The sequence below is a fragment of the Palaemon carinicauda genome, chromosome 1, assembly GCF_036898095.1.
Source record: "Palaemon carinicauda isolate YSFRI2023 chromosome 1, ASM3689809v2, whole genome shotgun sequence".
NCBI lineage: Eukaryota > Metazoa > Arthropoda > Malacostraca > Decapoda > Palaemonidae > Palaemon > Palaemon carinicauda.
Window position 1 is genome coordinate 81,871,803 of NC_090725.1, and position 15,609 is coordinate 81,887,411.

At 35.6% G+C, this 15,609-nt stretch overlaps 1 protein-coding gene across 2 annotated transcripts in view; it reads left to right on the forward strand.

The window, feature by feature from the left end:
- LOC137649367 (trichohyalin-like) overlaps positions 1 to 15,609 on the forward strand; it is a 145,184-nt gene that overhangs the window by 14,959 nt on the left and 114,616 nt on the right. Inside the window, exon 1 of one of the 2 annotated variants that reach the window (XM_068382349.1) lies at positions 1,557 to 1,887. The exons of the other annotated variant lie outside the window; for it this stretch is intronic. The gene's annotated coding sequence lies outside the window, so the exon portion shown is untranslated. Of the gene's footprint in view, positions 1 to 1,556; positions 1,888 to 15,609 lie in introns of those variants that run through there. 2 annotated transcript variants of the gene reach the window in all.

Sequence of the window (15,609 nt, forward strand, 5' to 3'; positions counted from 1 at the left end):
TAATAATAATAATAATAATAATAATAGTAATATGATTTTATTATTCATAACATATCTTTAGCAGTTTATTTGCTATTCCCGCATTTCCTTTCCTCACTGGGCTACTTTCCCTGTTGGAGCCCCTGGGCTTTTAGCATTCTGTTTTTCAATAAGGGTTGTAGCTTGCCTGATAATAATAGTAATAATAATAATAATAATACCCCTTGTCATAAGTAACAATGAGTTTAGATTGGTTGCTAATTCTTTTTTCGGACTTATTACGTAAACTTGTGCCCGAAATTTGAGAACATGTCATTTGAAACCTCTCAAGGAAACCCTACAATGGCTAAAAGGGTTCTTGAAAGCTTGATCAATATCCTTGACTCTTCGGTTACATCAAGAAATGGCTTCAGGGACCGTTGTGGAATGCACAGTGCCACGAAATACTGACGCAGGTGAGCGGAATCGATTGACTTTTCAACAAGCATAAACCATGTTGATGTCATTAGTAACTAACTTCCTTCTTGCTCTTTAACATATTAATAGCGCTTAGTTCTCTCTCTCTTTCTATATATATATATATATATATATACATATATATATATATATATATACTGTATATATATATATATACATATATATATATATATATATATAGTTTTCCGGTCAGTTCAGCACCATTGCCAGACATATTGCTGCTCAGTCTCTCCCCGTTCCTTAGGTAGAGGGAGGGGTGGGCACTGTTGAATCTGTGCGAGTGTGCGTGCATATCCATTTAACTGCTGTATTTATAAGTCATTGTTGACGGGTCGCGTACACACAAATATATATATATATATATATATATATGTATATATATATATATATATATATATGTATATATGTATATATGTATATATGTATATATTTAATTATAATTATCATTCGTCATTTACGCCTTTTAGAGTATGAGATATTCATTTTTAATTTCAGTTGTTTTTATCAATTCCTAAACGAAACCTATCGTCCTTAATACCGGTTCCATATTTATTTTACTATAAAATAAAGGTACTAGATATTCCTTTTCCTTTTCTTGTAATATACAAAAAAAAAAAGAATATTTGAAAACTACAAAATGGCAGAGAAGTGTTTTATTCTACTTGCGTAGTGTATTGCATGTTACCAGATGTTTCTATAATCGTTATCTCTAAAATGAACATCATCAAAAATCTCGTTATTAACGTTTTTATTTTATTTTCATACTTTCTTCAATAATTATTACGCTCCTTTCGTTTCTCTCTCTCTCTCACTCTTGAATAAGCTCTAAGCACGCACCTGACGCAGAGCTGGAGATTTCAACGACGCCAGGACCTTTTTTTTTTATTTCACCTGTTGATGCCAGTTTTATGCTTCATTTACTTTTATTTCATGGAAACCTTTGATGGGCGATAAACGGATAATTGAGTCTGGCCTGCGTAATAAGCACTGCGTACAAAATACCGAATTCCGGTCGAAAATGGCCCCAAAGCACCTGAGGGTTCGGCCGTATTGAAGGTAACCGCGGCGACCCGCAACGAAGCCCCACTCTCTCTCTTACCAGTTTAGTCTGTTGCTGGATGTGGTGAGGGAGAGGAGATCGTCTCTCTTGCTGGGACCTTTTATCGTTCCATAAGAGAAATTTAATGTACTCAAGGATTTACAAGTTTTGATGGGCATCTGAGGTAGAAGTTCTGTGGGCGGAGAGACTGTACAGAGAAGTTTGAAATGGATTAGCAGTGAGATTATCTATTAAAAGCTGGTGTTTCAGTTTGTACCAAAGTTCAGGTGAATAAACAGCAACTTTTTGTTTGTATGAGTGTTGAAGGAGGAGGCTTCGCACTACATCTGGACGGGTTCTCAACCTCGCTTTTTAGACCTCTCAATTGAAATGTAAGTACCATTCCTGAAAAGGTCCTAGTAGGCCTAGGTATGACGTAGCTACTTAGTCACCATGCAAATTAAACTGGAATATATGAAGTTAATTAGCTAATCATTTGTCGTTTCAATACACGAAAGTTGTTTCTATTCATCAACGGTTGTTAAAAAGATAGGCCTAGGTCGATGCATTTTGCAAATTATAATCCCTGCACAATCATTCATGATCCTTAAATTACCTTAATAAAGGCGTAGGCTATAGTTTTGGGTAGACATACATGGAAACTAAGGTTTGCTTTGCATGTTTTAATGTTTATATACGAATGTTCGTGATTATACACATTCAATAACCATATCTGAGTCTTATAAACACATTATGTAATCCTCTTCGGAAAGATTAAACAGAATTATTTTCACCTGGAAAACATCTGGGTAGGGATTTTTTTTTTCCATTGGTGCGAATTGAACTTTCGACGATATTCGGCGGTCATATATTATGCAATGTCATTTAGTCCTATTTAAAAGCGTTTTATTCATAAAAAAAAGTGAATATGTTAAATCAAAATACACGGTGACTTAAGTAACAACGGTGAAATCAAGAGCTTTCGTATTTTATTTTCATCATATGATAAAAAAGTTGAAAACTTTACTTTAGAAATATTGCTGAAACTTTGAGAACAATGAAAATCCAATTTAATATTAGATGAATGATAGGTTGTTTCTTGTGGAAACATTTTTAATGAGTTAGAACCTACCAGTAAAGTTCTAATATAGCTTCATTGTTATGATACTATTGTTTTGATTGTAACTTTCACTTAAGCACACGGTTACTTAATTAAAAGTTAAAGTTGTTTTAATGATGAATTATAACGGAAATCACGCTGCTTATTTGATGGAACTAACTAAACGAAAAAAATAACTTGACAAATTTTAGGCCAGTATCTCGTAGGCCTATGGATGAGACCTTGAAAATGGAAATAATAGCGCTATAAAAAATGTTCAGCCTCTCGTCTCATGAGAGTTGTAACAGAGTACATAAATGGAATAATAATCGGTCAATATCTGAGGAGTGCAAATCGCATGTTCAACTCTCATAAAGAGGCCTCTTGACAAAGAATACATTGGAAGGGCACTGAACCATGACTGGAAGTGGGATTTAACGAATTCAGCATTGTTCCTTGAGGATTTTTTCCCCCTTGTAAACGTTTATATAACACATATCAATTGTTGTTTTTCGAAGAGGCAACAACCTGTGCATATGAATTTATTTAAATGTCACTACCCTAAATTACAACTGATTTTGTTGCCTCGCTTTATCCAAACGAAGAAAACCAATGGATTAGAGTTCTCTAGCTTGAGGGTACACTTGGGCACGCTGTTCTATCATATTTCTCTTCTTATTTTTATATAAAATTTCATAGTTTATATATGAAGGGTATAATTTGATTTTGTTACTGTTCTTGAAGTATTTTATTTTGATTGTTTATTACTTTTCGTATAGTTTATTTATTTCCTTGTTTCCTTTCCTCACTAGGCTATTTTTCCCTATTGGAGCCTTTGGGTTTATAGCATCTTGCCTTTTCAAGTAGGGGTATAGTTTAGCTTGTAATAATAATAATAATAATAATAATAATAATAATAATAATAATAATAATAATAGTAATATAGCACACAGTGCTGTGATGTATTGTAATATTAGTAATTTTTTTCGAGGTATTTTTAAGGAAAAGTTGAAAGCATTTGTTATTTTTCTACGTACTCTCAGAAAGTCAGTATAGTGACAGTTTTAATAATATATTTACTTAAAACGATTCTTTATCTCTGTAAAGAGAAAATTTCGATCGATTTTTTTTTCTCACAGCTTCGAACGCAGCATAGTATTATATTGCAACAAACAATCATAAATGACACAACATGTAAAACGTATCAAGTCACTTTCCATGCCCATTGATAATCAAAAGATGTCAGTCTGTTCTCTCAACGTTGTAACAGGTTGGAGAAAGGTCTCTTGTAGAACTCTCTACATTTCCCTTGGGCTCTTGAGGTCAATTACAGGTCAGGTCCCTTGAGGTCAATTACAGGTCAGGTTATCTTTCAGCCTCCTGTGAGGTAGTTAATACCAGTAGGTAATACTCGTCAACCCACATGGTTATTTGAATATATAAAGGGCTGTTTCTATGCTGGTATTTGTGAATGCGCCTAGTTTATGATAAGCACTTATTTTTTTTTTCAGATACTGTATTTTGTATTCTACAGTTAAGAGCAATCAGATACCTTTATGTTACAACAGAATTATGGTTTATAACTCCCAAGTAATTCGTTAGCTCTTTTCACCTTGAGATGATTGTACTTTCATTTTGCATTTGCCTATAAAGATTGTATAGTAAATGCTGTGGTATATTGATATACTGTAGCCTCCACTTGTTGGCAGATAGGGGTATGATCATTATTGCTTCAATGTAATGTTAGTCACTTATGTTACATAACCAGAAAAAAATTTTGATAGAGAGGTGACTTTACGAAAGGTACTACAAATTTTGCCGTTGGTAATTTTACCCTACGCCTGACATGGAATCTATCTATTTTGATATGTTGATAAATACTTATTAGAGATGTATCCAAGAGAGCAGAAAAGTCGCTAGGATGGAAAATGCATTGGAATAATTTTGCTGTATAACTAGCAATTTAACCATTCATTTTATTTAGTTCAGTTTCGCGTTGTCCTTTTGCATGTAGGGCTCTGCAGCATTTTTAGTTTGTAGGTTTGGGGGTATTGCGGCCATATCTCTGAAAATGTAGAAATACTTAGTCACTCTAATGAGTATCATGAAGCCGTCATGAGATGCTGATCATCTGACGGTATCATTATGTTATTGACGACATGGGAGCTGGCGCCGGGATTTTCTGAGATGAGGTTGTTGATGAAATCACCGTTTAGTATCTTCTCTAAGAAAAGAGTTTATAATAATTTTCGGAACTATTTATTAGGTTAAGAAACTAAGACGGTGAAAAAAATCTCTCTCTCTCTCTCTCTCTCTCTCTCTCTCTCTCTCTCTCTCTCTCTTTCTTTGTTATTGGCTGCTGTTTGTTGTGTATTGTTGCAATCATTTTAGCTATATTCTCTCTCTCTCTCTCTCTCTCTCTTCTCTCTCTCTCTCTCTCTCTCTCTCTCTCTCTCTCTTTGTTATTGGCTGCTGTTTGTTGTGTATTGTTGCCATCATTTTAGCTATATCTCTCTCTCTCTCTCTCTCTCTCTCTCTCTCTCTCTCTCTCTCTCTCTCTCTCTCTCTCTCTCTCTCTAGCTGTAAAGCCTTTAATTTACCAAGAGCAAATTGGTTGGCCACACCATTTTCTCTCTTTTGTACTTGTAGACCAGTACTCTACTGTTCTGTATCATTTGGTTTTCCAACTGGTCCAATTCTGTATGACACAAGCTTGCATAACACGAAGCATTCCTAATGATTTTTACTTATTAGCCAGAATTTTTTTTTTAAATAACTACTTTGCTTACAGATCAATTACTTAACTTCAGTCAGTCATTGCGAGAAAAATCTCGAACAAATATTTACCATATTATACTCAAGGGTGTATATACAGTATCTCTCTCTCTCTCTCTCTCTCTCTCTCTCTCTCTCTCTCTCTCTCTCTCTCTCTCTCTATATATATATATATATATATATATATATCTCACAAAAACAACAATAAATCCTGCCATTTGTAGTGCACTGCAGGACAAAGGCCTCAGACATGTTCTTATTCATGTCTGGGGTTTGGCCAGTTTTCATCAACACGCTGTCCATTGCGGAATGGTGATGATGGGAGACTTTCGTCTAATCGCTCACAGCAAACCAACCTAGTAAGGGGCCCTGACTAGTACAGCTTTGCTGATCACGGTAGTACACAAACCCTTTAATCACATTAAGGTACATATACACACAATATCTATATAAATATTTGTCTATCTATCTATCTATCTATCTATCTATCTATCCATCCATTCATCTATCTATCTACCTATCTATTTGCTGCCATTGCACCGAAACACTTATATGGCGCCTGTCTTCCTATCCATCATTCACAATGGTGGTAGCGGAGAATTTCAGTGGATTCTATCAAACTTAAATAGGAAGTGGGGACTGATCTCGGTTGCACGTCATGGAATTACTGATGTACCCTACTGAGCTATAACATATAGGCCTAGGCTATATATATATATATATATATATATATATATATATATATATATATATACCTTCCAATATTGTCATCTAGGCATAGTTCCTTAACGAAATACCATTAAACTTTAATGATTAAGCATTCATTGTCACATTCCGACAATATTTTTATAAAGGTCAATTATAAGGATTTAGGTGGTCATGAATGAACTAACTTGCAATAAGCCCAAGTTAAAAATGTAACTCCTTTGAGAAATAATTCCGACAAGGCCAGTTAATGGAGTTCTTTCTTTATTTCTGAGGCTTATAATCTTCCTCCCTTTAATGTGGGAACGCATTTTCATTGCCTTTAGTGATTTGATTCTAGTATTCCCCTCTTCCATCGTAACAGAAACACAAACACACATATGTATTCTGTATGTAAATTATAACAACAACTGCAACCGTTTCCAGTCCACAGCCGGACAAAGGTTTCAGACATGTCAATTCATGTCTTGGGTTTGGCCAATTTTCATCACCATGCTGTACACTATGGCTTGGTGATGGTGGGAAATTTTTGTCTGGTCGCTCACAGCAAACCAACCTAGTATGGGTGGCTCTGACTAGTACAGCTTTGCTGATCATGGCGATACGAAACCCTTTCACCGCGCTAAGGTATGCCCGTTCACATGTGTAAATATGTATGTATATATATATATATATATATATATATATATATATATATGCGTGTATGATTATTATTGAATATTAATTAGCAAAGTCATTTATATCGAATTTATTTGACCCTGAGGTTAAATACGCAGAGGGAAATTATTTTTCAAATGACTTCTACCCGGGCCAGGATTCGAACTTATATGATAAGCTCAGATTGCTGTTCAAATAGAATTTTGGATGAGGTTAGCTCCTTTACGGTGACAGTGTATGAAATCTTGTTGGTGTTCCCTCATAACACTGACAACATTCTAGAATAACCCGTTTAAGATATTTTGAAAAGTTGCTTCATTTTTCAAATCTTGAAATCTCTATAATGGAATTTACGTAAGTTTGACTTGACAGTATATAGGCGTAATCTGATTCTAGACATATTCCACAATTAATGTAGTTTACGTGATCTCTCTCTCTCTCTCTCTCTCTCTCTCTCTCTCTCTCTCTCTCTCTCTATAAAATTGACCCAAATGTTTCCCGCCGACTTACAGTGGTTTAGGTCAGATTCTGGGGAACTCTCGATGCCATTTGGCCTTAATGCAGCCGTTGGGAAGAGGAAAAGAGCAACTATAAAGATGTCTTGGTTGCTGTTAGTCGAAGGGGGAGGATGAGGAATGAACCAATTCACTTTATTCCGTCGGGAAATTAAGTCATTACTTTACCAAGGATATTATTCGTTCGTGGAATTAAGTCATTACTTCAATAAAGATTTTTTTAAAGAGATATTTAAAAAATATAATTCCTTTCCCCGGTAAAAAGGAATTAAAGCTACGTGCTTGCTCGCACATAATGTGTAGACGGAAAAAAGAAAACTCAGAGAATCATCTTAACTTATATTGTAATGTACATAAACTTATCTAGCATTATAGACTTGGTCTATCAAATAAGTAGCATTCCCCGGACTTTCATCTTATCAGACAAGTATTATTTACATAGATAGGTGTCAATACCTCAACTCATCATTCAATTTGTTGGATTAATTTAATTTTTCAACGTTAAAAGGTCAAGAAGTTTAAAGTTGCATGAATTGACATATAGTGCGCGTGAAAGGAGTGGGTAGAATACATGATTGTGTGGGGTAATCGGTTAGATTTCTAAGTCGCGCAGAGTAAGAAACTTTGTTTTTAATCGTATGATGTTTGATGATCACAAAATAAACTGGCTTTGAACGAGTAGGTTACGGTGTATACGATTTGTTTACAAAGATTATTGTTGCAACTGTTTATTCTGGTATTTTTTTTTTTTTTTACAGTTAATCATTATTGATGTGTTTGTATTGAATAATAAAGTAATTTTTCAATCGCGCATCGAAATAAATTATTATACTATCGATTACTTGAAAAATAACATTGCTTTTACTTGTTTCTTCTTAATGTTTTTCATCGTAAAGTAAAACCTGAAGTCAGGTTTAGCCAAGATGAGATATTTGATTTGATTAATTGTCACTTATTCCAGCGACTGCTCAAGGCAAATACAGAGTAGTATATATTGAAGGTTAGAAAAAGTCAGGTCAGAATGTAAAGCAAAATGAAAGACCACTGAGTCATCTCTGGCTCAATTAATACCGAAAGTAAATACTTTTACAAGAAATCGAACAACCACCTCAGAATGAATGTGCAGTTTCTTTAGGCAGCCGAGTAGGCTATTGAAAAGTGAAATAACTTGGGCCATTAAATGGATAGGTTCCTTTTTATAGTATTTCGGAAAATGGGGAAATTGCATCGAAGAACTTTGCGTTATATCTTGTTAGAAGCGATCAAAGGCAGCAATAAGATTTGTCACATTATGTGCCGACCAGTTTTCATGAATCCCAGGACAGAAAACTTTGCTATTTGCTTCGTATCCGACGGGGAACACAGTGAGACCTTGGATCTATTTCAGTAACAAGCCAAGAAGGCCAAAATAAACATAAACACAATTTTATGATGTAATGACATAATGACTGGTTTATCAGATAGAATATCACGGAGGGTTTTATGATGTTAACTATAAATTTATTTGTAAAATGAAGTTTTATTTATGGCATGTGAATCATTTTTAATACCAGATTTCTGATTGGAAGTAAATCCTTCAAAATTTGTAATTTCCTATTAGGATTTTTCAATATTAAAATTTGCAAATAAACAGACGTTTTCCAGGAATTCGGTCTATTCTTTTAGACGTAACCAGTGCTATAAATATTCCGCATACACTAATTACTCCTTATGAAACGGCACCATTGCTCTGTAAATAATTCGAGGAAAAATTCTTGTGTAGTGCAAGAAAGTTCTGTGAACAAGATTCTTCTAAACAAAGAATACGAACGATGAAAAAAAGCGCATTAGTCGAATGTTCAGCTAATTCAAGTATGATTACGTGACTCGCTTTGGAAATCGGTTTTCTGCCGCCGTGTAAAATTAAGTAAAGAAAGATTAATTCTCCCAAAAAGTCATGGGAGGTTTTACTTAAGGTTCAGGATTTCCGAGCATCATCAAATTGACCGTTTTAATGAAATGGGATTGTTCTCTTACCCAGCCTATCTGTCAGTTAGATTGTTCGTAAAGACTACTACAGTAGAAACGGAAAGATATCTCCACCCGTGCCTTCGTGTAATTAAAGCGTTCATATAAGGGCGATGTAGAAATTACGAGTATGACACTTGCACTACACATGCGCATACTATCACATGCAACGTCCCGTTAGGCTATTGTTTCGGTGAGAGAGAGAGAGAGAGAGAGAGAGAGAGAGAGAGAGAGAGAGAGAGAGATTATTTGTACTTGACTAGCCTTAGTACTGTCACGATTTTTCTTGTCACGTGTTTATTTTCTATTTTTTTATCTTGTTCATTTTCGTAGAGGCTTAAATGCGGGACGTGAGTCTGTTGTATGTATGAACTCACAAGATAACTTTCTCATCAGAGAGAGAGAGAGAGAGAGAGAGAGAGAGAGAGAGAGAGAGAGAGAGAGAGAGAGAGAGAAGTCAGTGTATTTGTTGCCTGTGAAATAACAGAAACGTAAATGTAGTTAATCTCTCACAAAAAATAGTCCAAGAGGCGAATAATGCCGGAGGCGACGCAGAGGAGGTGGAAGTAGAATGTATGTCACGTCCCGTTGAATAAAAGACAGCGCTGATAATAGTGAGAACTAAACTCTTTTAAGAAGGAAACGTTCACGTCATACTACGCACGTCATCGCTACAAAAAAAAAAAAAACGAAACAGAAAATAACTTACTTTATTTGACTCCTACATAGGCTGCATTATCAGCATTTACATTTCAGATCTCTCTCTCTCTCTCTCTCTCTCTCTCTCTCTCTCTCTCTCTCTCTCTCCTTGCAAATAATGTATATATATGTGAATACATCCATAACTCATACATGGGATATAGAACGAGTGTGGGGGGGAGGGGTGATCAGTGTGACAAATATCGAATGGCAGTGATCCAATATATTTCATATCTTGAAGAGTGAAGATCTGTCAACAAATATTTATAAATAGAAAAGAAAGCCAAATTATTCGAAATTGGTACTTATTGTTTTTCTTTTTATTACAATTTTAATGGAAAAAAGACAAAGCTAATTTATTCCCTGAAAATAATGATGCAGATCCGATGGAGATCACCATATTTTATCGCCAGTTTATAGAAATTAGTATTTCACCCAGAAAATCCATGTCGATAAATTGGCATTGAATTAACCTTTATATATTTATATGAAATTATTTTTGTTTGTATTTTGACATTTAAGTCAAAGAAATATATTGATCATGCATACTCTGTAGAGAAGAATTCATAGAATATATAGGAAAGTAAAAGGAAGCGCCAAGAAACCAGGGAATGATCTGCAAAGGAGGGCGTAGTCAGGCAAGGTGGATCTCGGAACAGGATTTCCAACCGTACTTTGATATCGTTCGTGTGTTCTTGTAGAAGTTCAGATGAGCAAAGGCTGCCCATCCCCTTTTAGGATTCTTCCTCTTTTAGACATTTGCTTTACTTCCTTATATTATTGTTAATATTATTGCTGGCTAATCTACAACCTTAGTAGGAAAAGCAGGATGCTATAAGCCCAAGGGCTACAACAGGAAAAATAGCTCATTGTGGAAATACCACAAGGAAATAAATAGACTATAAGAGAAATAATGAACAATCAAAATAAAGTATCTTAAGAACACCTAATTAAGGTTTTGACGTTTGTTTGGGAGACCAGTGTTTTGAAAAGATTTATTTTTTTCTGATAATTCTGGTCCCATAAATGACTGTCAAAAAGCGTTTGTTATGTTTGTAGGAATATCCGTACAGCTTACCTTCATTTCATTATCTGCATTGCGGAAAATTCACTCCATTTTACCACAACTAAATCTTATTGGGCTTATTGTTTGGCCTAGTAAGTCTTTAAACATTTTTCACAGCATAAAGGTTGTGTTAGATATGGAAGTTTAACAAGTACTAGTTATTACCATTGCCACCAATATTATTATTATTATTATTATTATTATTATTATTATTATTATTATTATTATTATGCGTATTTTAATGTATTTTATTAAGAAGAAACAGACTGAAATATTTCGCTGCAATGGCTGCATTGCAGAATCTTTTGCCAAGAAATCAGACGCCAAAAATGTTACGGTAGATTGAAAGATTACCTGACTGAAAGCGAGAAAGAATACGGAGAAGCAAAACAGTACAGAAGAGGCGAGGCAGGTTAAAGTGATCTCATGAGCTTTACGACTAAGAAGGAGAACGACGATGATGATAATGATGGTGATGATCCAAAGGGCGGCATCCAAAGTTCAGCCTCTCTTGCGGACCACTGAAGACGACAACGACGGCGTTGTTCTTCCGAGATCCACCCTTCAATTCTCGTCTCTCCTTCCCTTCTAATAAGCTTCCATTCATTCACTCAACCCTATACAGAAGCGAAACACGTGTTCTCGAAAGAAAGGCTTAGCTTCTACTGAATAGGATGTGATACGGCCACCAAACATCATCTACTTTTCTTTCGACAATCATGTTTTGTTCCGTAAACAATAAAGTCATTTTCATTGATTGACGTCGTGAATACTATCAACCTTACTCGCGCTTCGCCTGTTTTAGTTGGGAGGCCTCCAGAACTGATTTGGGTTTTAATTTTTCGATAACCATTATATCGTTAGGAAAATGTGAACACTCCTTTCACTCTGTACATATGGAACTGGTGTTACATTTTGCATTGTGGCCCACTTCACCATTACCCGTGATGTTTATTGTTTTGTTCTATTTATATAATAAAGAATAATTGCTGAGCTCTGAAGTTTTAAGCAGTATTTATGAATCTTTCAGTATTGTTTGCTTGATATTTTTTTCTCATCAAGTGACGCTCGTCATTTTTTAGCAATACGAATCGTCGATATACCAGGTGTCTTAAATTGCTTTACAGTTCTCCTAACACGACAAGATAATTAAAGTTTAGTCTATGGTAATTTTTCCGTGTAACTCAAAGACTGGTTTCTGTGTTTGAAACAGTATTTTTAACTTAGCCCCATATTTCGTATAGTATTTCCATTTCACATCTTGTTTGTTGTGACTCCAAAATATCTCATTTCTAGAATCTAACTAAGACAGTTGAAAGGAAAACTTACGGATGACGCTAAGAGACGGAAATGGATGGAAGGAAAGCAACGAGGACGCAAGGGGCCATCGAACATGAGCAAAAATTCATTGATAGGGAAAAAGCGATTCCTTTAACCTGATTTAGGGAGACTAAGCCCATCTGCTCCTTCCTCGTCCGTTGGAAATAGCCAATCACTGAGCATCAAAGATATTACCTTGCTGTGATATCTTATGCTGACACTGATGGCGAAAGATAAAACGAAGATTATCGGGAGAAAAATATCGGCTTTTCAATATGTTTCAGATTACGTTTTGAAACTTAATTAGATTAAGACGATGCTGGAGTCTGATAGAAGCAGAAAGGGCAACTGACATGCCTTGCCTGGTTTGGATTATAGAGAATATAGGATGTGGGAACACAAAGGGGGTTGATAGTTACGGCTCTGATCAAATTATCATCTAAGACGTAAGTTTTCTTTATAATTATTATTTTTTTTTAACGCCTTTGATGCAAATGAGGTTTTATAAAATTTCGAAAAAATTAAAGGTATGTTTCGCAGTCTATTATTGGCGATTCGCTGAATCATCAAGGGAGAATACAAAGAATAGATTAAGACGTTTTCCATTGTTCTTAGGTTTCCTGTATACGATACGTGAATTTGGGAAATAAGTAACAGATGGCCTTGTGAGACCAATAATTTTCTTATTGAGTAGCTAACTTATTGTGCCATATTCGATCATTCATAAATAATGGTTGTGCCGAAGGACGTGAGAAATTAAAGATTTATGTTAACTATCAACCTTTGGGAAAATTGAATATTGATCGTGTTTTCAGACACCTCACCCATGCAAGTTATGCTCAACAACTGCATTAACGGATGCTGTAATGAAAAGAATGTCAATCAGTCATGTGCAGAAATTAATTTCTAATGCTTTTATTGTTGGAAGATTGATTGTTTGAAGGAAGATGGGTTCGTTAAAGGGAGGTTGAATATTATCAGTAGGCTGCCGAAGCTGTACGTGGATCTTTAAAGGTTTAAAGGTCACTCATGAATGGTAGAGGCGAGGGACAGTGACAATGCCTTAGAGACAGGACAATGCCCTAAAGACTGACCATATATGATCAGCGCCCAAGCCCCCTCTATCCTTGCTAGGACTAGAGAGGAGCAGGCAATGGCTTCTGATGACTCAGCAGGTAGACCTATAGACTCGCCCAGTCCCATCCCCCCGCCCCTCTTTAGCTCACAAGGATGGTGAGGTTTAAGACACTACAAGAAACTATCGAGCCTTAGCGGAACTCGAAACCCAGACCGCCCGATCACCAGGCAGGGACGTTTCCAATAGGCCGCCGAATCGCTATTTCGTAGTTTAAGCCCCGTGCTATACTGCAGATTTTTTCCTCGAATAAATGTCGAAAAATTACGGTATCTCCCAGTAGTCCCCACATTCTATCTTGATTTTCATATATTTTATTGCATTGGAAGAGAAAAACTAGATTTTGTTAGTATCTAAAGTTATTTGCAATTGCTTATTGTTTCCCCTTTGAAATGTGAATGAATGAGTTTGCAATATGAGTGACGAAATCACAATATAGAATATTAATGTGCACTTCCGCATGTAGGTTATTTCTCCTTGATATTTCAATAGTATTCTATAGAGAACCGTTGCAGGGTTGCCTCATTTTATATTGGATTTTATTTATCATTGTTATGTTAAGCAACGGGATTTTTATGCCAGCACGGGCTCCGTAGGGGCTAGTGCCGTTAGTGCACCTCACGTGGTGCACTGTAGGCAATTTTTAGGTCTTGCAGCGTTCCTTTGTCTTCGAGTTGCAATTTGCTTGTATCCGTTTATTTTACCTCAGTTCACACTTCCTTTCACCCTTCTTGCTGTCCAACCTCTTCTAGCTTTTATTTCATAGTGCAAAGCAGTAGTTTTCCCCAGAGGTCGCTGAATGGTCTTAAGGTCCCAGTGCTGGGCTATATATCCCAAATTCATAAAGGCAAATTATAAATTCAGTACGGGCTCTTCTCTTTTGTGTTTAGATTGCCTTGTTATGCGCCAACTTCTTGTTAAGTCTTTGAGAGATGGTAATTTTAATATTTTGCAAGTACGAGCTCCGAAAGAGTTCTGTACAACTAATTAGTGGCTTCAACTATACTACTGACACGCCTTCTACTTACGTAGATTGTTTTATATTGCTATGCTAATGGATTATCACAAAACTCGTAGAATAACACACATTGCCAAATATTAGTACATGTAGTCTAGTCCTTCGTCCATCGGAATTTAAAGGTTTTTTTTTTTTTACTTAAACGCGATGTCCATCGATATTCTAAGGGACAGATAGATGTTATCGCTCTGAGAAGCCCCTTTGTACTACTAAATGAATCACGCGTTGCCGATGCAATACAGATAATTGAGGATGACTAAAACAGCTTCATAATTATCCTGGGGATAAGTCTGGTGCCATTGTAGTGGCCACGCACGAACTTCCGGTCGTGTAAACTCGACCGAGAAATTACAAGAGAGATTATTTAATTTTCACGAGAAATCATGTTCACTGGGAGTTTTCTTCCTTTGATATTCAGACATTTTGAAATTGAGAACAATGCAAATTGTACCAGCGAAAGTGAGGTGGCAGAGATTCTATTGACCTTTGATTCCTCAGTAGAAGTTTCTGTTTTCTTTAGAATGGAGAAAGGGATCTCTAACCCCAGAGCCCAGATATATAAGGAATTGACTCTGTCTCTATTTCTTATATGAATAAACCTGAAGAGACGGAGACTATTAACCTTTGCTTCTGTTCATGGAGAGAAACTTGAAAAATGTAAACAGCAGGTTGAATGTTCAGAGTGTTTGTGTTTTTTGCTTTATATTCTTCATTATAATTCGAGATATTTTAGCAACATATCAATATGTGAGTTTTCTTATTGAAAATTCGGTATCTGGTGGTTATTGTTAAACGCTGAATCAAAGTACTTAACCTCAGAAATGCATTGCATGTGTATTTCATACCCATCTTAACAATAAGGATTATTGTAATAACAATAACAGGTATAGAAGATGAATTGAAAGTGCCACTGTCATTTTTGAGATTGGTGTTTTTATGGTCATTGTGTATAAAGAAGTTCCTCCTCCGGTTTGATTGTTTAGAATCAAATTCGTAATCAGCGAAATGTCTTATGAAAATTTGTAATGTGAAAAAGTGTATGAAGACCTTCTGAAGATCATTTCTTGTGATATCTACCAAATTTTACATAATTATCCTATGCATCAGATCTGTTTTAT